This window comes from Thermobia domestica, chromosome 6, assembly GCF_964235325.1.
Source record: "Thermobia domestica chromosome 6, izTheDome1.hap1.1, whole genome shotgun sequence".
Taxonomy (NCBI): Eukaryota; Metazoa; Arthropoda; class Insecta; order Zygentoma; family Lepismatidae; genus Thermobia; species Thermobia domestica.
In genome coordinates this window covers 264,730,970-264,755,003 of record NC_137459.1, presented here as the reverse complement: position 1 = coordinate 264,755,003, position 24,034 = coordinate 264,730,970, and the positions used below count along the sequence as shown (strand labels likewise).

Sequence of the window (24,034 nt, the reverse complement as noted above, 5' to 3'; positions counted from 1 at the left end):
GAGCGAGCTGGACAGCCAAAAAAATTTCAAGACGAAGAATTGACAGCATTGCTCGAGCAGGATTCGTGTCAAACGCAGGAACAACTTGCAGCAGCATTAGGCGTTGATCAAACAACAGTCTCCAAACGCTTGAAAGCCATGGGAATGATTCAAAAGATGTCACATTGGGTTCCACATGAATTGAAAGACAGAGACGTTGAAAGACGAAAAACCATTTGCGAATTGCTGCTTCAACGACAGAGCAGAAAGGGGTTTCTGCATCGAATTATTACGGGTGATGAGAAGTGGATCCATTACGAGAACCCTAAACGAAAAAAGACCTGGGTGAAACCAGGTGAACCAGGTCCATCACAACCAAAACGAGATATTCACTGTGCAAAGGTTATGCTGTGCATATGGTGGGATATGAAAGGTGTGGTGTACTATGAGCTGCTGCAACCGGGTGGAACTATGAACGGAGAACGTTATCGACGACAATTAATGCGTTTGAAGCAAGCTCTGGCCAGAACACGACCAGAATGGGAGAACAGACATGATAAACTTATTGTTCAACATGATAACGCTCGCCCACATGTCGCAAAACCGGTCAAAACCTATTTAGAAAATGTCGGATGGGAAGTTTTACCCCACCCGCCGTATTCACCAGACGTTGCTCCTTCGGACTACTACTTGTTCGATTGCATGAACAACGATTTGATTAGACAGCGGTTTACTTCTTCAGAAGATATCGAAACATGGGTCTCTGACTGGATCGCTTCCAAGGATGAGGACTTCTTTCGCCACGGAATCCGTACATTGCCTGACAGATGGGCGAAAGTGGTGGCTAGCGATGGACAATATTTTTCTTAATGTATTTTGTGTTTGTTAATGTATTTTTCTCGATTCTCAGTAGAAGCCTATGGTTTCGGATCCCACGTTAAGCTGTAAGTCCATGTCTCATATAGCCTCCCTGCTGAATGGGAGGCTAAAGTTAAAGCAACTACTACAACTAATAACAGACATTCTACAAAGAGCTCTGCAGACCATTTTCTTCATAAGGAATATTTTTTTCATATCAAACAGAGCAAACATAAATGTATAATTACAAGAATTCTGTTAGGTTTCTGAATACTTCGGAAGATTTTAAGAAACCGAAAAAAGAAAAAACGAAGAAACAAAAAAAAATGATGTATGAACTTCTACCAAAGATAAGTTCTAGCAAGCGAAGTAGGCAATTTTTAGCATTATTCAATTTGATGAGTTGCTACATTTGCTAATAAAAAGTTGACGTAAAATGTTCTCCCTGAAATATACGCAAAGGAGAAAATACTTTTTGAACTAAGATCCGGCTTTAGATTGGTTGATTTATATAAAAAGAGTGAGTTTGTAACGAAACAATTACAACCATTGGATTCAAACTTGTGTTGCGTTATTCAAGGTTTAAAGTTCTTACCAATTTTCAGATTCTATCGAGAATCAAATTCAAGGTGTATATTTCAAGGTGAAGTGTCCCTATCTGTTCAAGAAACTTGTATTTCAGAATCTACTGGCAATATTATCGCTAACTTCAAATACCCTGTATTTCATTCAGTTTAGTGTATTATAAAACATTGCTTAGTTCTATTATAAAATTGTTCATAATATCTGTCATATTATTTTCGATATTTTTAAGTATATATATATATATATATATATATATATATATATATATATATATATATATATATATATATATATATTAATTTCATTTCTTTATATAATGAAATGTAATCCCATAGTGACAGTTTGAACAATAATCTCTGTTTTGTTAAAGACTAAAGGATGAGAATTTTATATATAAACGAAAAAAAAAAAACAAAATCAGTGATATTTAGTTCCAGAAATAGGGATGATCGAAGTCAATGTGCTGATCACACACAAAACAGCTTAAATCCATTTCCTTGACCATAGCTAATTATGGACTACAATTGAAGAGAATTCAATTTATTTTGAGCTGTAATCTTATTCATCGCTCTTATTAACAATCAAATCTAGAAGTTTTATGCATGTAAAATTCTACTTCATTTTTCGCTTGACAAGAAAAAAATAAATAAATACTTGCAGAATATCGAATCACACCTTGAATTGTAACCATATGTTTCTTTCTACCGGAGTCCTATCTGATCAATAATAAAATAAAAATAATAAATAACGAGGCGAAGATTCGAACCCGGGTCGCGAGAATGGGAATTCTGCTCGGATCCAATGAGCTACGGAATAAGGTACACGAAACATCTACCCTATAAGTATATGGGAATAATCGTAAGCTTCACGATGTGAAAGAACTTTTTTCCTTTTATTAAGTTTTACGATATTTCTATAGTGTTTTAAGTGAACTGCAAAGAGATATATCATGCAGTTATCAATTTGGTTAGAGATTGAGAATTAAAAACTTTTAAAACATTTAATTAAATCGCGATACGGTAGCAAGGAATGTGTAGCGATTTCATTCTAGTAGTAATGGGAAAAAGATAGTATCCCACGGAAAACATGCATTTTCTTATGTGTCAGAGAATATATCACTTGGTAGCAGGGACGTAGCCTGGATTTGAATTCAGGAGGACCGCTGCCTAATGTTCATTTGGGATGTGTCCAGGGATTCACCCCGGGAAAAAGTTTAAATAAAACCGCAATCTTAGGCCTTATATTAACAACTTCTACAAATGTCGGGCCTTCCAAACCTCGTGGCTACGCCACTGCTTGGTAGCATCCATTGTTCCTGATCATAATCAGTCTGATGATCAGTGATCATGATCATAATCACTTTCACGTTCAGCAATAATTTTATTCTTCCAAGCAAAAAAGAATGCCTTCGTTCTACGCATTTGGAGTTCTTAAAAGTAAAATTATAGTATACTTAAACGTGTGATTTTGCCATTTGAATGTAAATTTATGTCCCTTACTGACCAAAACAAATTTTATGGGCGCAATCTGCTTCCGAAGCCCCGCGTGTGTGCTTCTCCCTGTTCCCAATAGAAAATTTAGTTTAGGTATTTTCTGCAAAACTATTCGCGAGATATAGAATTTCATACTCAGTGCTTCTGTTTACTTGGTACGGGAATTCATAGAATTGGAAATAATTCCTTTGTGTAAGTATAATTATGCAGAACATCGATGAATAAATGTTTTGTGTTGCTTAAAATGTATGAAAATTGTTAGGAAATTTTCTAAAGAGGTGGAAAATATTCTTCTCAGGCTGGGACAACAGTAATTAAGTTAGTGCCAAGGAAAGAAAAAACTAGAGACGGGGAATTTCCCTAGCTTCCCCCTACAAATAAATCACTGGTCGTAACGAACACTTTTCCTGACGTATGACCATCTATCACTGTGTGTGGCTCCGTGGATGAGTGAGCAAAGGCGTGGCATGGTAATCATGGGGTTTAGTTTTCGAGTCCGGTCGAGGCAAGTTGGTATTTTTTCCCATTGTTCGTTCCCCATATCTTAAGATGTTTCTCTCCCTCCCTAATCATCTGATGCTATCAACTGAGTTCTCCACTTGAATTCAACAACTGGTAATGGGATGCTCTCAAGTTCGGGTGAGCTTTTACATGTCTACTTACAAAATCAAAATTTTCGACAAAATATGGATGCTATCCGATCATTTTGTCTCCAATTCTGAATTTGCACATGTGAGTGTATTTCTCCATCATATTTGCATCTCCCGTTCTCCTATGTTGTCAGTTGTGACAAAAGATGACTTGGGCGCAAGATTTCAAATCATGAAAGTGCTATACCAATGGGCTCACTCTCGCTAAGCATTTGATTAAAAGTATGTTTTCATACTGTAGGATTGGAGCATTCGCTCTTCCTACCCCCCCTGAAGAGACAGAATATTTATTTAGGTTCTGCAAAGTCATTTCAGATCAAACGACTTAAGGAGAGTTCATTCCAACAGCAACAGGATTGGGCTTTCATTTGTTGTTGCACTTTATCTTCGCGAATAGAACAAATATCAAGTAGTATGTTTGGCATAAGAACTAAACGTCTAAGATTCATCTCATTTTGGAGAAATGATGCTGTAGACGGTAGTGGGAATTTCACCCAAGTGTACGGGAATTTTCAGTGCCTGGCGATTATGCCACCCGCCTTCTTTTTAAGTTAATTCGGTTGCAATACTTCCCGGCAAATACTTTGGACTCAACTGGTGGAGCACTCTTGCCGTAAATCTCCATATGGCTGTACCATCCAGAAGTGTCTCTCGCTGTACAAACATATTACCTGCAGCAAAGGTACTTCGTTTTTGTTATATAAAAGTGGGAAAATATTTCCAGACTTACGAAATATTAATTTTTATATTTTCATCAAAGACTGCAATTTAGTAGATAATCATTAATCAATAACTCAAAATCATGTTTCTTATTACAATCACCTAATAAAAACATAAATTCCATAATAATGTATTTCAAGAAAGCGCAGCAACAATGCCATCAGTACTCCGATTTTAGAGGGGTAACTCACTAAAGCTCGCTGGGGGCTCCGCCCCCAAACCCCCGGTCATGTCTTTGCCATGAGGTGTCAAGTTGTAGAAAACTATTCCTTGAGGAATTCACTTCCCTTTACAGCAGACACCTGTTACCAACACATACTTCAATTCAACCGGTATTATTTCTTCCATTTAACTTTGAACAGCAAACACACAGTTTATTAGAAAGAACTCTATTACTACTTCTACTTTGTCAATCATGTACATGGATTATTATATACACTTTGCGCACATCTATACATGTTAGAGACAATAACAGAATTTATTTTCTGAAACATAAACAGCGGACACTGTCTTCCAATAGCCTACCTATTAAACCTTTCATTTTCAGATAACACTCACTGTTTACAAATGTCAATTTTTGCAGCCTTTTAAATATTTATTCGTAGCATTTTTTAATATTATGGTTTGCAGTGTAATTTAGTACAATGTATTATAATAGTGTCGTTGTTGTTAATTGTACATATTACTGCAGGAAAAGTAATTCATATCTGTGATATAAGAGTGGGAAAATATTTGAGGCTTCCTGCACATTTATTTTTGTATTTACAATGAAGACTACAATTTACTAGATAATTTACAAATATGAATATTGTTGGAGATAGTTTGAAACTTTTTCATAGCATTTGAGTGAACACTACTTTTGTACTATAATATAGTACAGTGAATTATAATGAAAACCTTGGCCATAGTTGTACTTATTATCTCAGCAAGACTTCTTTAAAAGTTTCATATATACTGCAAAAATTCTTGCAGTCTCCCTGTCTATATATTCTTGTATTTTCAATGAAGACTACAATTTGTAGGCGATTTACAAATAAGAATATTGGTGGAGGCTTTTTAAACATTTTTTGGTAACATCTGAGAGAACACTACTTTTGCACTGTAATGTAGAAAAGTCCCTTATAATGGAATCCTTCGGCATAGCAGTACATATTACCTGCAGGAAGACACTTGAAATATTTCATGTTTACTGGACAATTTCTTGCAGTCTACCTGTATCTCTCGTCTTGTATTTTCAATGAAGACTACAATTTGTAGGTAGTTAACAAATATGAATTTTGTTAAGGCTTTTTAAACATTAGTTCATAACATTTAATTGAACACTAGTTATTGCGCTGTAACGTAGTGCACTGTACTATAATGGTGTCCTTTGGTACAAAAGTAGTTATTGGGCAGCAAGACTTTTTGAAATGTTTATATATACTGGGCAAATGCATACAGTCTTCCTGTATCTTTACTCTTACATTTTCAATGAAGACGATTATTTACTAGGTAATTTAGAATATGAATATAATTGGAGGCGTTTCAAAAAATTATTTATAGCATCTTAAACAACACCACTTTCTGCATTGTGGTAGAACAGTGTACTAGAATCGTGTCTTTCTAATTTCTTATTACAATCAAATAACAAGACATCATTTCCTTAATAATCCTAAAACGCATATATAACACAATTACTATTCCGATTTTAGAGGTGTAATTCCACAGACGCGGGCCCGCTACGTACCAGTACTATGTGAGCAGTAAGTAGGAAGTTAAAAATCTAAGGAATTGAGTATTGTAGAGGAACGACGTGAGCCTACTAGGCAGGAGGCCTGGGTTCGATTCCCAACAAGTTTTTCTCTCACTTTTTTCTTTCTTTGAAAGTTTACTTTGATATCATAGGTGATTGAAAATAAGCTTGACTCTATTATCCACGGCATTTGATTCCAACCGGACCCGCCACTAAAACTATTAAATCGAAAGGGGCACTTTTCCACATGTACGTGCCGACGAGACAGTTTTCAAGAGGTGACCATTTGTGTGTGTATGTGTATATGAGCGTGTGTGTGCACTAGCGTACGCAGGAATTTACTTCGGGAGGGGTCCAAACTCAATATCAGGGTATTTTGTATTGAAATTCCTAAACTTGTCCCTAAAATTAGGCTAAATTTACACAAAATTTGGAATCTCGGGGGTGGTCGGGACCCCCAGGACCCACCCCCTGCGTACGTCCCTGTGTGCGTGTATTTCCTTAAAATTATATTTTATACTTTCCACTTGTGGTATTCACTTCAAATTCGGTATACGCATGTATCTTAACGAGGGACATAAAAGGGGAGAGAGACATTTTGCAATCATTTCCGGTTTGAAGAAGACACTGTTGTCGCGAGACAAAATGTATTGTTGTCTTGTATGGACACTATATCGGGAAATGATGCCCAATGTTTCTTTCAGAATCTTTTTGGGGGACAATTCCTCCTCAAACGCCCCTGGCGAGATCAAAATAATACGTTTATAATACAATAACAAATAGAATGTTATCAGCAGTGCCTCCGGGCTATTCCGCCCTCCCCCGAAAATTGCTTCCGAAAGAGACACTGGTGATGCTCCATTTCCAAAGCTACATATGTTTGATTTTAAATACTTCAGTATCGTCTCGAAACTTTACACGAATATACTGCCTCGTTTCGGGACCATCTCAAAAGTTGCGGTGTAAATGCATTTTTACCTCTGCCTATGTAATAATGAAAATATTTTGTTCCCTCAATACAAACAGAAAGTACTTTGCTAATACGAAGAAATGCAGATAAGAAAAATACAAAACCGTTCAGTCGGGAATAGAACCCAGACGTTCTAATTAAAAAGCTCACACGTTACCTCTGAGCTATGCTTGCACGTTGATTTATGTTTGTTCTATTATGCTTTACATAGCTCATAACAAGACAGATCAAGCCAATTCAACAACATGGCAACTTTGCATTCAAGATGGCGACTTCTCCAATGATTTCTTTCTCCATTGAAACTTCCCTTCATCCTTAAGAGTATAGCAAAACATGACTGTCCTAACGTCAGAAAAACTTACAATTTTAATGGTTACAAATTTTTGAACCGCCATCTTGAATCAAAGATAACGACTTTTCCAACATGTCCGATTTTTCCACTTACTTACACTGTAATCTACACACTTGAACGCAATTTCGTGATTCCACCATGTCAAAAAGTTGTCTAGAATTAGACGCCCCCTTATAACATTTCTAGCACTTTCTTACACCGAAGACGACCACTTTTTTCAAGTTTAAGGGCAGATTCGCAAACTACGCATCAGGATAAACATCACCTCGAAATTTCAACGTCCTAGACACAGCCATTACAAATTTCACATTTTTTTGATTTGCACCGCCAAACCAAAACGAATTTTAATGCTCCTTTTTCTAACATAAACTATGTTCCTATCTTCACTGCCTGAAAAAAAATATGACGTTCCTATGATGTGTGGAACTATTCTGAAAACCAGCATTTCGAAACGCCGAAAAATTTCGACACTTCATTTACATGGAAATATCGCCTTTTTCATGATATCAGAATTTTCCCATTACTCGCATCACAAGACGAACAAGTATGCAAAATTTGGTGTTTGTATGTTTTGCGCAAGTATGCAAACAATTAAGTGTGTTTTCGACTTTAGAGGTATATAATTCCAGATGCTGACCCCTTATGTAACACGTGAGAAGTAAGTAGAAACTTGAATACGTAAGTTTTTAAGCAGTTCAGTAGTCCAGTGGTAGCATGTCAGACTACTGCGGGCGAGACCTGGGTTCGATCTCCGTCAATTCTTTCTCTTTTTTTTCTTTCTTCAAACTTATATTTCGTTGATTCTATTATACATGGCACGGCATTAATTTGCCCACGACAGTAACTACTGAATCGAAAGGAGCACATTTCCACCTACCTCATATATTATAGTTATTTACTCTACCGACCACACAACTGCCAAAAAGCGCTTTTTGAGCATCTATTATGACTATTTGCCAAACCGTTGTCCGATACTAACGTACTTCCAATTTGCAGGCTAGATGTGTGGTATACATTGTAAACTTGTTATACGAGGATCAACTACGAGAATAAACGGGGAGATTTTGTGCGATCATTTTTTCAATTTCTTGCATCGTTTCGGGGATATCAGCTAATTTTCGGTTTGAAGAACACACATTTTAATCGCGAGACACAATATCGTACAAGTGATGCCCAGTGTTACTTCCAGACCTGTGTTTCTTTGGGGGGGGGGAGACTGCCGGAGCTTTAAGAGTGCCTCTCGGAGCGCATCAAAATAATACCTCTTATAATACAAAACGTGGAACTTCTGAACAGAAGACCTGCGTTCGATCCCCATCAAATTGCTTTCTGATTTTTTTTCTTTTTCGAACATTTATTTTTATAGCATAGGTGATTGCCAAGAAGCTTGACTCTATTATGCACGGCATTTCATTCCAACAGGAACCGCCACATAAACTACTAAATCGAAAGGGGCATTTTTTTCATGTATCTTATATAACTATCTACGCTGCCGACGAGACAATTTTCAAGACGTGAACAATTGTGTGTGTGTGTGTGTGTGTGTATGAGTGTGTGTGTGTGTGTATGAGTATGTGTGTGTATTTTCTTAAAATTAATATTTTATACTTTCCAGTTGTGGTATTGACTTCAAACTTGGTATACGTATGTATGTTAACGAGGGACATAAAGGGTGAGAGAGATATTTTGCAATCATTTACGGTTTGAAGCAAAAACTGTTGTCGCGAGACAAAATGAATTGTCTTCTATGGACACTATATCGTAAAAATGATTCCCAATGTTTCTCTCAGACAATTTTTGGAGGACACTGCCTCTTCAGAGCCTCCCTGAAGGAGATCAAAATAATACGTTTATAATACAATAGCAAAAAGAATATTACCAGCAGGGCCCCCGTCCTAATGATTCCCCCCCGCGGAACATTGCTTTCGAAAGACACACTGTTGATGCACCATTTCCAAAGCTACATATGTTCTAATTTAAATACTTCAGTATCGTCTCGAAACTACACACGAACATACAAGGGGCGGATAAAGGGGGAGGCGATCGGGGGGATCACCTCCGCAAAAAAGGAACTTTCTTATTTTATATATAAATAAAATACATAGTTTTTTCACGCTCTTAAAAGTAGCTCTAAGTAGCAGTATTACAACCCACCGCCCCCCAGAAGTCCGTCCTGGATCCGCCCCTGGAACATACTGCATCGTTTCAGGACATTCTCAAAAGTTGCCGTATAAATATACCTTTTGCCTTTACGTATGTTATAATGAAAATATTTCGTTCCCGCAATACGAACACAAAGTAGTTTGCTAATACGAAGAAATGCAGATAAGAAAAAACACAAAACCGTTTCGTCGGGAATAGAACCCAGACCTCTCACTTAGGAAGCCCAACCGTTACTACTGAGCTAAGTTCGTACGTTGATTCATGTTTGTTCTATTATGCTTATCACAGCTCATAACAAGGCAGAACAAGCCAATTCAACAACATGGCATCTTTGCATTCAAGATGGCGACTTCTCCAATGATTTCTTTCTTCATTGAAACTGCACTTCATCCTTAAGAGTATAGCAAAACATGACTGTCCTGCCGTGAGAACAACTTACAATTTTAATGGTTACAAACTTTTGAAACGCCACCTTGAATCGAAGATAACGACTTTTCCAACCTGTCCGATTTTTCCCCTTACTTACGCTGTAATCTACACATTTGAACACAATTTCGTGATTTCACCATATCTACAAGTGTTCTAGAATTAGACGCCCCCTTATTACATTCATAGTACTTTCTTACACCGAAAATCACTTTGTTTTCAAGTTTAAGGGCGGATTCGTGAACTACGCATCAGAATAAACATCACCTCGGAATTTCAACGTCCTAGACACAGCCATTACAAATTTCACATTTTTTTCGAGTTGCGCCGCCAAGCCCAAACGAATTTTAATGCTCTTTTTTTCTAGCATAAACTATGCTATTATCTTCACTGTCTGACAAGGTATGACGTTTCTATGATGTGCGGAACTACTCTGAAAACCAGCATTTCGAAACGACGAAAAATTTCGACACTTTATTTCCATGGAAAATGTCGCCTTTATTATGATATCGGAAATTTCCCATTACTCACATCACATGACGAACAAGTATGCGAAATTTGGTGTTTGTATGTTTTGCGGAAGTATACAAACAATTAACTGTGATTCCGTCTTTAGAAGTATGTAATTCTTGGATCGTCGCAAGTCTAACCGATGCGAAAGCATTTGCAAAGAATGTTTTCATTAATCAAGAACGAAAGTTAGAGATTCGAAGGCGATCAGATACCGCCCTAGTTCCATTGAATGATTTAGTGAGGCCTTCGGACTGATACCCGGCACCTCCGTCTTGCTGTGGTACCGACGTGTCGGAAAGATGGCCAAACTTGATCATTTGGGGGAAGTAAAAGTCGTAACAAGGTTTCCGTATGTGAACCTGCGGAAGGATCATTATTAATTCATCATCACTGCGGTGGTTGATGCCAAAAGTGTCTCATTAGCGTGTCGTATTAGTTAGATTGACAGCATTAAACGGGAGCCACGCATCTTGACAGGCGAAGGAGAGGAAGGTGAGCCGTGTCTTCCCTACAGTTGGGAAGCGAGCAGCAAGAACGGGAGCCACTGTCATCGGCGAGGGTAGCGCAGGCCGTGTGTCATCTAAGGATTGGAGTAGACTTATTTCGGAGGAGCAGAAATCTTGAAAAGACTCTGAGAGAGTAAGACTTATTCCATCGGAGCAGGAGTCTTAAATGCTCGGTCAGATGACATGATAAACCAGTTCCGTCATCCAAGGGCTCAAGTATGCTTATTCCGTTTGAAAAGAAGTCTTGAAAAGGCTCCAAAAGAGTAAGACTTATTCCATCGGAGCAGTAGCGTTAAAATGGTTGTGTCGGATATCGGGTTGTGGGGTAGAACGGAAGCTTGTCCTCCAAGGACTCGAGTAGGCTGTGACTGCTTTGTGGGAGAAGTCTTGAAAAGGCTCCGAGGAGCAAGGCTTACACGTTAGTAGCAGAAGAAGCCTTTAATACGCTTTGGTCGGGCGACTAGAGCTAGAATTTGCTGCTTTGTAGGCCAGTGTCCTTTTCTGTTCAAGATGGCCTTCAATGAAAAACTGGTAGCCATGATTTTTGGCTACAAACTCATGGGCAGCCTAAGATTATTCCTTGTGATACAGGGAAAGGCTTTCGAATGGACACGCCCAGCTTTATGGTTAGTGACCGCAGCTGACGGGGCATACAGGAGGCAGTGCGGCTGCCGATGCGGTAAGTTAAACGAACTTTAATATCTTGCACGGCATACGTGAAATGCTGTTGTAGAATTTTTACAACCCTGAACGGTGGATCACTTGACTCGTGGATCGATGAAGAACGCAGCTAGCTGCGCGAAAGAGTGTGAACTGCAGGACACACGAACATCGACGTTTCGAACGCACATTGCGACCCAGGATCTTTTCTGGGTCACATCTGTCTGAGGGTTGGTCTTCTTTATCCTAGCGGTGGAAGTTTTTCGGATGACCCCACGCCCTCTCGCTACTTCGGTAGTGATGCCGTTGCCACGTGCAAGGGGTCTCGCGCAAGGCTTGACTTTCTGGTTGGTAACCTCTTGTGACCATGGGTCGGGGGAATGGAAACTGTGTGTTCTTGGGCTTCCGTGACAGCGGTTGTCTTAAATGAGCAGCAAAGGCTGGTGGTTTACATCCGCCTGTTGAGGCAGTTTTTGTCTCGACGAAAGTTCCTGAATGAATTGGGGAACTTGGTCCTTGGATTTTATCCTTGCCAAACCCCTTTCGATGGGAAAGAGACTGTCTTCTGTCCATGCAATTTTCTAGCCTGGGCCGGCGCGGCCCCAGTATTCGATAGTCGGCAACGGGCATTCTTGCCTGTGGATGGCATCCTGAAGAACGTCTCAGTCCTGGACGCAGTGATTTCTACTGCGAACTAGCGTTTACGGGAATGTCATGTTGCCACACTGGACGTCTCGAAGGCCTTTCACTCTTGTCAAAGTGCCGCTATCGAACGCATTGGCGCTCCGCTTCCCTTTGTGGACTACGTCGATGCGTTATACACCAACTCTGAGACCATCTTGGAGCTTGGGGAGGCCACTGAAACTGTACTAGTGAATCGAGGTGTCCATCAGGGCGACCCCTTCTCTCCACTGCTGTTCAATCTGGTGATCGACAGTGTGCTGCGTGCTTTGACTTCCGAGGTAGGTTTTGATCTCGCGGCATCCGCAAAAGTTAATTCCCCAGCCTTTCCGGATGATCTGGTGCTTTTGTCATCTACTGCACCGGGCATGCAGCTACTGCTTGACATCGCAGTGGAGGTGCTACGCAGAAACGGCCTTGAGCTCAACCTTAAGAAGGGCTCCGTACTCTCAATCCTGCCAGACGGTAAGGGTACGAAGATGAAGATCAAGACGGAGCCAGAGTTTCATGTGGGATCCGACCCTCTTCCCCAGTCCTGAGTCATCTACCACTTGCGCTATTTGGGAGTGCAATTTACATCCAGGGGACGCCAGACGACCAAGGCTTCTTTGGCGCTTCATCTTGAACGTCTTCGGAAAGCGCCATTGAAACCCCAGCAGCGGATCCTGTTGTTGGTCCAATTCCTATTGCCTCGGGTTTACCAGGCATGGTGTTGGCCCGTACAACAACAGGCCGCCTTGAAGCAATTGATCGACAAGTGCATGCTGCGGTGCGCCAATGGCTTCCTCTGCCTCATGATGTCTCCAAGGCATTTTTCCATGCACCAATAAGAGAGGGTGGACTTGGTATTCCCTCTTTGAAGTATACCGATCCTGTGCTGAAGCTAAGGTGATTCAGCAAGCTCCAGAACTCACAGCTCGAGATTTTCCGTGCTGCCTTCCCCTCTCCATCCATCCAGAGGGAGGTTGAGTGGGCACGTGGTCGAGTTGGGGCTATCGGCCAGTGCGTGAGGGATACTCGTGTAGTTCGGAAACAGATTGCCCTTGGTGTATTGTGCGAGGATCTTAAGGAGCAGGAATGGACGGTGGTTAGGGAGCCCCCTATTCAGACCTCAGAGGGAGTAAGAAAGCCTGACATTGTCGCTTACACTCCGTCTCAAGCGACACTTATTGATGTGCAGGTTGTTTCCGGGGCCACTGGCCTGGACGCTGCTCACCATCTAAAGCGTCTCAAATACTCCCGTAACCCTCAGGTTCGGGAGTACGTAAGAGACCTTTCAGGCCACTGGCCCCGGGTAACAACTTGGACTCTCTCGTGGAGGGGTATATGCGCCTCAAGCGAGCTGGCCGTACACGTGCGACCCGAGACTTTAAAGCGTATAACCATCGCCGCGCTTACCAGTTCTATCAAGATATTCAGGTGCTTCATGACTACGACGCTACCCGCAAGGTGCCCGATTCGACGTGTCGGAGTGGGTAGGAGGCCCTCACTTTGTAGTACCGCCCCATCCCGGTAACACTTATGGATGGTAACCATACATCTGCGGTAAATCTTCCCTACGGACCGCAACGGTATAGGCGGGTGTAAAATAAAGGTAGCCAACTGTCTGGTCATCTAATTAGTGACGCGCATGAATGGATTAAAGAGATTTCCACTGTCTTTATCTACTATCTAGCGAAACCACAGCAAAGGGAAAGGGCTTGGAAAAATTAGCGGGGAAAGAAGACCCTGCTGAGCTTGACTCTAGTCTGACACTGTAAGGAGACATGAGAGGTGTAGCATAAGTGGGAGACTCCTTACGGGGTCGCCGATGAAATACCACGACTTTCATTTCCTTACTTACTCGGTGAGGCGGAGCGCGTGCGTCGTTCTTCGTGTTCGGCGTACGGTATTCCTCAACCAAGTCTGGCAAGTCTGTCTTCTCGCATGATATTATCCGAGGACACTATCAGGTGGGGAGTTTGACTGAGGCGGTACATCTGTCAAAGAATAACACAGGTGTCCTAAGGCCAGCTCAGCGAGGCAGAAACCTCGCGTAGAGCAAAAGGGCAAAAGCTGGCTTGATCCCGATGTTCAGTAAGCATAGGGACTGCGAAAGCACGGCCTATCTATCCTTTTGGCTTGGAGAGTTTCCAGCAAGAGGTGTCAGATAAGTTACCACATGGATAATGGCTTGTGGCGGCCAAGCGTTCATAGCGACGTCGCTTTTTGATCATTCGATGTCGGCTCTTTCTATCATTGCGAAGCAGAATTCGCCAAGAGTTGGATTGTTCACCCACTAATAGGGAACGTCAGCTAGGTTTAGACCGTCGTGAGACAGGTTAGTTTTACCCTACTGATGCGCGATCGTTGCCATAGTAATCCTGCTTAGTACGAGAGGAACCGCAGGTTCGGACAATTGGTTCATACACTCGGTCGAGCGGCCGGTGGTGTGACGCTACCATCCCCTGGATTATACCTGTACGCCTCTGAGGTAGACTCCGATCTAGGCAAAGCAACGGTATCTGGCGTCCCTCATTTGAAAGTGCATATACTACGCAAATCGTAGGGGTAGGCTCGTCCTACTTTACATGACCCATGGTTTGCGGCAGATGTATTGTAAGGACGATATTGATCTTTAGAAACTCTGTCGTGACTTACACCAAGGAGATGTTCGAGGTTGGGACGTGGAATCCTCTGTAAACGACTGAGATACTTGGCGGGGTTTTGTGAACGGTAGATCAGTTGCCACGCAGCGATCTGTTGAGACTTAGTCCTTGCTTGATGTATTCGTCTTGTCGGCCAGACGAGACCTCCGAGGAATCTACACCACCTCAGGTGGTGTACTTTTTTTATTTTTTCGTTCATAATTGCCGAATTTTTGCTCATAATTGCCGACTTTTACTTTATTTTTTTCGCACTCGCTCACACTTGCCCATCTTGAATTTCATTAGTTTACAGTTATGTGGTGATTTCTTAAATTGGTTGATTTCGCTCACAGTTGTGTACTTTTCAGATGAGGTATAAATATATATATATCTTCTCTTGAAAGTGCAACAAGTGTCTTATGTGGAATGTTCCATATGATCATAATTGCCAATTTTTTTTTCATTTGCTCATAATTACCGACTTTTTTCATTTACTCACAATTGCCGATTTTTTTCATTTGCTCATAATTGCCGACTTTAACTTTTCCCACTCATTCACATTTGCCGATCTTTATTTCTTTACACACACATAGAAGTGCTAGAAGGGGAACATGGGTCTCATGGTAAGCAGGGGCTTCTCTGTATGACGGCAACTAAGCCATCCATCACCGGCATGGTTTACCTTCTCGCTCCTGTTAAACTTAAGCGTGGACGGACTAGTTTACGTGACGGTAACGGCGCCCTCCATTACCGCCATAATTTACCGTATGCTTTCTTTTCTTGATCTTCATTTGCTTTCAGTTATGTGCTGTTTTCTTTTTTAATTTGATTTCTTTCGCTCACAGTTGGTGTGTAATTTCTAGACGATATATATATATATATATATATATATATATATATATATATCCTCTTGAGAGTACACAAGTGTCTTATCACACTTTTACGTTCTTTTTTTTACTTAATTATCCCATTTGGAATATTCCATATGCTCATAATTGTTGATTTTTTTTTTCATTTGCTCATAATTGCCGACTACGTTTTCGCACTCGCTCACACTTGCCTATCTTCACTTCTTTTCACATACATAAAAGTGTTAGCAAGCGGAACATGGGTCTCACGATAGACAGGGGTTTCTTTATATGACGGCAACTAAGCCATCCATCCCCGACATGGTTTACCTTCTGGCTCCCGTTAAACTTAAGCGTGGACGGACTTGTTTACATGACGGTAACTGTGCCCTCCATCACAGCTCAATTTACCGTTTGCTTTCTTTTGTTGAACTTTATTAGCTTATACTTATGTAGTGATTTCGTTTTAAATTTGGTTGTTTTAGCACGCAGTTGTGTGCTTTCTATCGACTCAAATTTCCAGATGATGTGTGTATCTTCTCGTGAGAGTACAACAAAGTTCTTATCACAACGTTTTCTTTTTAATTTTTACCACATATTTTTAAGTATGATAATGGTTTATTTATTATGAACTTCACAGCCCTATATTTCAATTTCGAATTTTTACTTACCTCTTCATTCATTTGCTGTGTTTTTTCCCTTAGAAGTATTTAATTTTTATTAAATTATTTATTTATTTAATCTTGTTGAGAAAAATTCGTGTTCACAGAAAGAAATTCTTGTTTCACTACCGAGGTGGCACACGCCAACACCGTGTCTTATCGGATTTCTGGCGTTCCTTTTCATATACTTTGCTGTTGCTATAGTGTGCACGAACTCCCTTGAATGTGTAAAATATCTGCCACAATTATGCACCGGACCGGATCTTTCCTTTTTGGAGGGGGGGGGCGTTTGGGTTTGAGAAAAACCATGCTTGATTTTTATATATATTCCCTGTCGCTGCGGTTAAATATATATATATATATATATATATATATATATATATATATATATATATATATATATATATATATATATTTGGTCTAGGAATTAATTCGTGCGGTTGGTACGCACACATTGAAGCTGTAGTACAAACACAAAATACATAAATACCTTAAGAAAAATATTGTCCATCGCTAGCCACCACTTTCGCCCATCTGTCAGGCACCCATGTTTCGATATCTTCTGAAGAAGTAAACCGCTGTCCAATCAAATCGTTGTTCATGCAATCGAACAAGTAGTAGTCCGAAGGAGCAACGTCTGGTGAATACGGCGGGTGGGGTAAAACTTCCCATCCGACATTTTCTAAATAGGTTTTGACCGGTTTTGCGACATGTGGGTGAGCGTTATCATGTTGAGCAATAAGTTTATCATGTCTGTTCTTCCATTCTGGTCGTGTTCTGGCCAAAGCTTGCTTCAAACGCATTAATTGTCGTCGATAACGTTCTCCATTCATAGTTTCACCCGGTTGCAGCAGCTCATAGTACACCACACCTTTCATATCCCACCATATGCACAGCATAACCTTTGCACAGTGAATATCTCGTTTTGGTTGTGATGGACCTGGTTCACCTGGTTTCACCCAGGCCTTTTTTTCGTTTAGGGTTCTCGTAATGGATCCACTTCTCATCACCCGTAATAATTCGATGCAGAAACCCTTTTCTGCTCTGTCGTTGAAGCAGCAATTCGCAAATGTTTTTTCGTCTTTCAACGTCTCTGTCTTTCAATTCATGTGGAACCCAATGTGACATCTTTTGAATCATTCCCATGGCTTTCAAGCGTTTGGAGACTGTTGTTTGATCAACGCCTAATGCTGCTGCAAGTTGTTCCTGCGTTTGACACGAATCCTGCTCGAGCAATGCTGTCAATTCTTCGTCTTGAAAATTTTTTGGCTGTCCAGCTCGCTCTTGGTCTGCCAAGCCGAAATCACCACTTCTAAACCGTGCAAACCACTTCTGACACGTTCGCTCAGCTAGAGCATGGTCACCATACACTTCCACCAAAATACGATGACTTTCAGTCGCACTTTTCTGCATGTTAAAGTAATGCAGCAGGACACCCCGCAAAAACACTTTATCAGGCACAAATTGCGCCATGTTCACTTAACTACAAACTGGTGTTGTTGACGCTTTAATCCACTGCCCTATACTACGAACGATACGCGATGACAGGGGTTTGCAACACATGTGTGGATACACGAAACTGTGGGACGCTCCGTTCGTTGCGCCATCTCTTGTCCACCCGCACGAATTAATTCCTAGACCAATATATATATATATATATATATATATATATATATATATATATATATATATATATATATATACTTATTTCTTTACATAGTGCTTTGCCATGGTTTGGATTGAAATTTCACTTTTGTAGTTTCTAGTTTTTACAAAATTGATTTGCAATAACAGCAATTTCAAACGTTTGCGAAAAGTAAAAGTATTGAAATTTGCCTTATTTCTGTATCAGCCACCTCGTAGCTAAGCCGTTAATATATGCACTTCTGCCGTAAGGAATCCGAGTTTTATTTCAGCAAACAGCCTGAGTGGTTCGCCTCCCGTATTAAGCCAAATTTCAACTTTCTTGCACATATTTATTATTATTATTATTATTATTATTAAAAATGAAATGAAATCTTCAAGATTTACGTCCCACAGTTATGCTGGCATCAAGGTACACCTCATGTAGAAATTGCACTATTCTGGTTTGAATGGTTTGAATAGTTTCTTTAAAATAGTGGGAGAACGTAATTTAGAATAACTATGACCACAAGTGTGAGCGAAATGTAAAAGTTTTCAGATTTACTTTCTTACTCTGTTATGGCTCACCCATTGGCACAGAATAGTATCTAGTTAAGTGATATTTATGTTGCTTTACTTCTTACCGTATTTTTTTAACCTTATAAAAATTGTGACGGCAAGTGTGAGCATTTTGACGGCAGTTGTGAGCATGTTGACGGAAACTATGAGCCTTATCTGCGCAAATATGAGAGTACTAATATTACACATATTCGAATGCACACTGTCTAATCTTAGGTACAGGTAGGCTGGTAATGTCACTAATATATAAGAAATTCTTTCGTCATGATAGTGCAAAAACAGAATCTGGGATGACCGTCATTCCGAATGTGAAGAAATAAACGACAGTGTTGTTGTTTGCTCTCTCCCTATATAATTGTTCATTAATTGAAGCTGGAATGGATATTAGTGATTTCTTTCCATTATTTCTATGTTTCTCCCCCCCCCCCCGCCGCTGCTCTAACAACTGTCTTATTTTTAACGACTGTCTAATGACTGTCATAGTTTTTTGACGCTCTTAAAAGTAGCTCTAAATAGCAGTATTACAACCCACCGCCCCCCAGAACCTTATTTTTAACGACTGTCTAACGACTGTCATAGTTTTTTGACGCTCTTGAGAGTAGCTCTAAGTAGCAGTATTATAACCCACCGCCCCCCAGAAGTCCTTCCTGGATCCGCCCCTGGAACATACTGCATCGTTTCAGGACATTCTCAAAAGTTGCCGTATAAATATACCTTTTGCCTCTACGTATGTTATAATGAAAATATTTCGTTCCCGCAATACGAACACAAAGTAGTTTGCTAATACGAAGAAATGCAGATAAGAAAAAACACAAAACCGTTTCGTCGGGAATAGAACCCAGACCTCTCACTTAGGAAGCCCAACCGTTACTACTGAGCTAAGTTCGTACGTTGATTCATGTTTGTTCTATTATGCTTATCACAGCTCATAACAAGGCAGAACAAGCCAATTCAACAACATGGCATCTTAGCATTCAAGATGGCGACTTCTCCAATGATTTCTTTCTTCATTGAAACTGCACTTCATCCTTAAGAGTATAGCAAAACATGACTGTCCTGCCGTGAGAACAACTTACAATTTTAATGGTTACAAACTTTTGAACCGTCACCTTGAATCGAAGATAACGACTTTTCCAACCTGTCCGATTTTTCCCCTTACTTACGCTGTAATCTACACACTTGAACGCAATTTCGTGATTCCACCATATCTACAAGTGTTCTAGAATTAGACGCCCCCTTATTACATTCATAGTACTTTCTTACACCGAAAATGACTTTGTTTTCAAGTTTAAAGGCGGATTCTCAAACTACGCACCAGAATAAACATCACCTCGGAATTTCAACGTCCTAGACACAGCCATTACAAATTTCACATTTTTTTCGAGTTGCGCCGCCAAACCAAAACTAATTTTAATACTCCTTTTTCTAACATATATTATGTCCTTATCTTCACTGTCTGAGAAAATATGACGTTTCTATGATCTGCAGAACTACTCTTAAAACCAGCATTTCGAAACGACGAAAAATTTCGACACTTCATTTACATGGAAAATATCGCCTTTTTCATGATACCGGAATTTTTCCATTACTCACATCACAGGACGAACAGGTATGCAAAATTTGGTATTTGTATGTTTTGCGGAAGTATGCAAACAATTAAGTGTGTTTCCGACTTTAGAGGCATATAATTCCGCAGATGCCGGCCCGCAAGGTACCAGTCTTATCTGACCAGTAAGTAGGAAATCAAAAATCTAAGGAATTCGGTAGTGTAGGGGAGTGACGTGAGCCTACTGGGCAGGAGACTTGGTTTCGATTCGCAACAATTTTTTTCTCAATTTTTCTTTCTTTGAGAGTTTATTTTGATAGCATAGGTGATTGCCAATAAGCTTGACTCTATAATGCATCGCATTTCATTCCAACTGGTTCTACACGCACACAAACTACTGAACCGAAAGGAGCACTTTTCCACGTATCTCATATAGTATAACTATATACGCTGCCGACGGGACAATTGTCAAAAGGTACGTATATATTTATACGTGTGTGTGTGTGTTTCCTTAAAATTTATAATCATATACTCTCTCAGTTGTTGTATAGACATGAAATTGGTATAGGCATGTGTCTAAACGACTAGTATATAAAAGGGAGATTGTGTGCAATTATTTCCGGTTTGAAGCACACATTATTCCACAGAGTTGGAAAGAAAATAAAACTACTCTAATTCCGAAGAAAGAAGATATTACCCAAGCTAAGAACTGGAGGCCGATTACAATAAGTCCCTTGTTTCATAGGATATTTAGTGCCATTCTAGATGAAAGATTGCGTAAAGCAATTGGATACAATACGAGACAAAAAAGTTCACAAAGAATGAGGGTACTCCCAAGAACTGTCGCTGTTTAATCAGATTTTATACAACAGTAAAAGACAGGATGGAGTAGCAGTTTTGGGAATCGATATTTCTAAAGCGTTTGATACGGTCCCCCATAAAGCCATTACAGATGTATTAAAGGCTAGAGGATATCCCGATCAGATCGTGAAGATCATTGATGACATGTACACTGAAGTGACAACGGTCATAAAAGGAGAAAAAAATATTCACTTACAACGAAAAACAGGTATAAAACAGGGTGACCCTTTAAATCCTTTTCTTTTTAACCTTGTCTTTGACGATTTAATTAATAAGTTACAACAGAGTGAGACTGGTCACAGGGTAAACAATGAGATTATATCCGTATTGGCTTATGCAGATGATAGTTTGGTGCTGGATAAGGACAAACAAGGTCTGCAGAAAAAAATGGATATGATAAATGAATACCTGTGTAAAATGAATATGGAATTGTCCAAAGAAAAATGTTATGCTTTTTTGATTAAAAACCTAAAAAAAGATATGGTATGCTCACAAAATAGATCTATTTGTTGGTGAATGTAAAATCAAAAATCTAGATGTGAATGAACCTTTCCAATACTTAGGTTGTCAGTATACGATAAATGATGGAATTAGTAATAAATACCAACTTGACTTTATTTACAGAGTAATTAGAATAGCTCTTAGTCTGGGACTAAAGCCTAGGCAAAAGTTGGATATAATTTTTTCATATCTTTTGCCTAAATTTTATTATTCCTTGATAAATGGAATTGTGTCCTTATTTTTTTTTACAGAATTTAGACCAATTCTTAAGAAATACAGTCAAGAAAGTTTTGCATCTAAATCATTTCGTTACTGACGCCGTTCTATACTGTAGAAAGAGAGATGGTGGTCTTGGTTTACCCAAGGTAGTGAATGTTGTTTCATTAGCCATTTTAAAAATGGGATGTAAATGGAAGTACAGTGCGGATTATTTTATTAGAGAACTGTACTATCAAAACAGGGTTGATGTGGTAATGGCTCGTAGAGCCACGGCTCTTGGCCTTAAGTGGCCCATTGCTGTAAAGTTAATAGAAAAATCCAAATTGGAGTTCAAAAAAAAAAAAAAAAAAAGATGGAAAGGTGGTCTAATTTGCCTTTTCAAGGGAAAGGTATCAGCTAGTTTCAAAATAAGTTTTCCAATTCACCTTTTTTTTTGACACGAATCTAATGTCCGAATCTACGTTTATAGATCTAATAAAGTTGCGCACGAATACTTTCGGTACAAAAGTTGTTTGGCTCGGACATCGGATGTGGATAATGTTTTATGTAGACGATGTAAAGTTAAAAATGAAACTCTTGCCCATGTGTTGTGCGAGTGTTCAGAAAGTAAAGTAATACATAGGCACAATGAAATAGTTGATATTATCTGCGAAAAACTACTGGATAATAATAGTAAAGTAAGCAGAGAACCTGAAGTTGATACAGGTAAAGGGAAATTGTTAAAACCTGATATAGTGGTAATGCAGGGTGATCATGCAGCTATTGTGGATGTTACTGTGAGATTTGAACAAGCAAATTTTAAAAAAATTGAAATAAAAGAAAAAAAGAAAAATATGAAAAAATAATTAATGTGGTTAAAAAGAAACTTAAAGTTAAGGAGGTAGTTGTTTACCCGTTAATCTTTGGGGCAAATGCTAGTGCTACATCGTGTAAGGTGCTTAAGGAATTGGGCATATACAGCGATTCGCTGAAAAAAAAAAACGCTAGCAATGATCAACATTAGAACTAGTGTTGAAATTGCGAATGGGCATCTTGATTACACTTGATCAATAATTTCTTATGTCCTGTCTGGCACTTCAACGTTAGAAGTTTGAGTTTAGAAAATTTGTTCCTCTTTTTCTTTAAAATAAAACTTTTATAGTTAGGAAAAAAGAGGATTATAAATTATTAATATTTTCTTATTTTGTCCTATCTGGTAGCTCAATGTTGTAACTTAGAGAAACGTAAAATTTACAAACTTTATTTTTAATGTTATTTTATAGTTAGGAATAGAGAGAGGATTATAAATTATATTTTTTTCAAGAAAAGAAGGAATTGATTATTTATTCTTTTTAAGAAAAAAATATGACTTTTGTTTTAATTTATGAACGGAAAAAAAGGTTATTGACTAAAATATTGTTTTCTACTTAGTAGAGCACAATTGTTTTTTTTTATTATTTGTTTGCATGTTTTTAGTAATTTTAATTCTTTTTCTTTTAGTAAGATTGTAACATGTTTGTAGTTAAAGAAAATTTGTAATTACCAAGGTTATTTTGACTGACATGCTTTGCATGGAAAAAATTATGTAAATGTAATACAATCTATTTAGAGGAAGCCTCTTTAACTCAATAAAGGGTTCTTATAGCCAAATGCCTCGTCATCTAATTAGTGACGCGCATGAATTGATTAACGAGATTCCCACTATCCCTATCTACTGAAGTGCGGGGACTACGGACGCATCGCAAAGTACTGCAAAAATACAGCAGTGTGCTCCCACTGCGGAAATAAATCACACGAAAAGAAGAATTGCAGTAAAAAAGAACAAAGAGCAACGTGCATACCGTGTGCACTAAGGAAGAAAACATGCAAGGCAGATAAAATGAAGGACTGCCTCACATACAAACTCATTCTACAACAAACAATTGCAAGAATAGACTATGGCGACTAAGAATATAAAATAGACCGTAGAATAAGAAGAAGAAAATAAAATTAGAAATAAAAGAAGCCTTGGCAAAGAATTGAGAGACCTACAAAGACTAATAGCATACAAATCTAGTATGCGAAACAGAAGAAATACAGGCACCCAAACAGAATCGGACAATTATTACATGGACGCAACCGCACAGGAGTGAAACCTAAATGAAATTTATACAGGTGAAAAACCATAGTGACAGGGAACATGCCGGGCAAGCAGTGACATCTCATACAGGTGAAACCACATATGTCACATCAACCCGGATAAAATTCATAAACAACTGGAAGACGCCCTGAGATTGTCTATACTAGAGGATCAAAAGAAAC

The 24,034-nt window shown here is 39.2% G+C and overlaps 1 non-coding gene and 1 pseudogene across 1 annotated transcript; both read left to right on the top strand.

The window, feature by feature from the left end:
- Nucleotides 1-11,689: 11,689 nt before the first annotated feature.
- LOC145688740 (5.8S ribosomal RNA) lies at nucleotides 11,690-11,841 on the top strand. The gene has a single exon (XR_014131972.1). It is a non-coding gene; the product is annotated as a 5.8S ribosomal RNA (ribosomal RNA).
- A 2,151-nt stretch (nucleotides 11,842-13,992) lies between these two features.
- LOC145688716 (large subunit ribosomal RNA) lies at nucleotides 13,993-15,059 on the top strand (annotated as a pseudogene).
- Nucleotides 15,060-24,034: the final 8,975 nt, after the last annotated feature.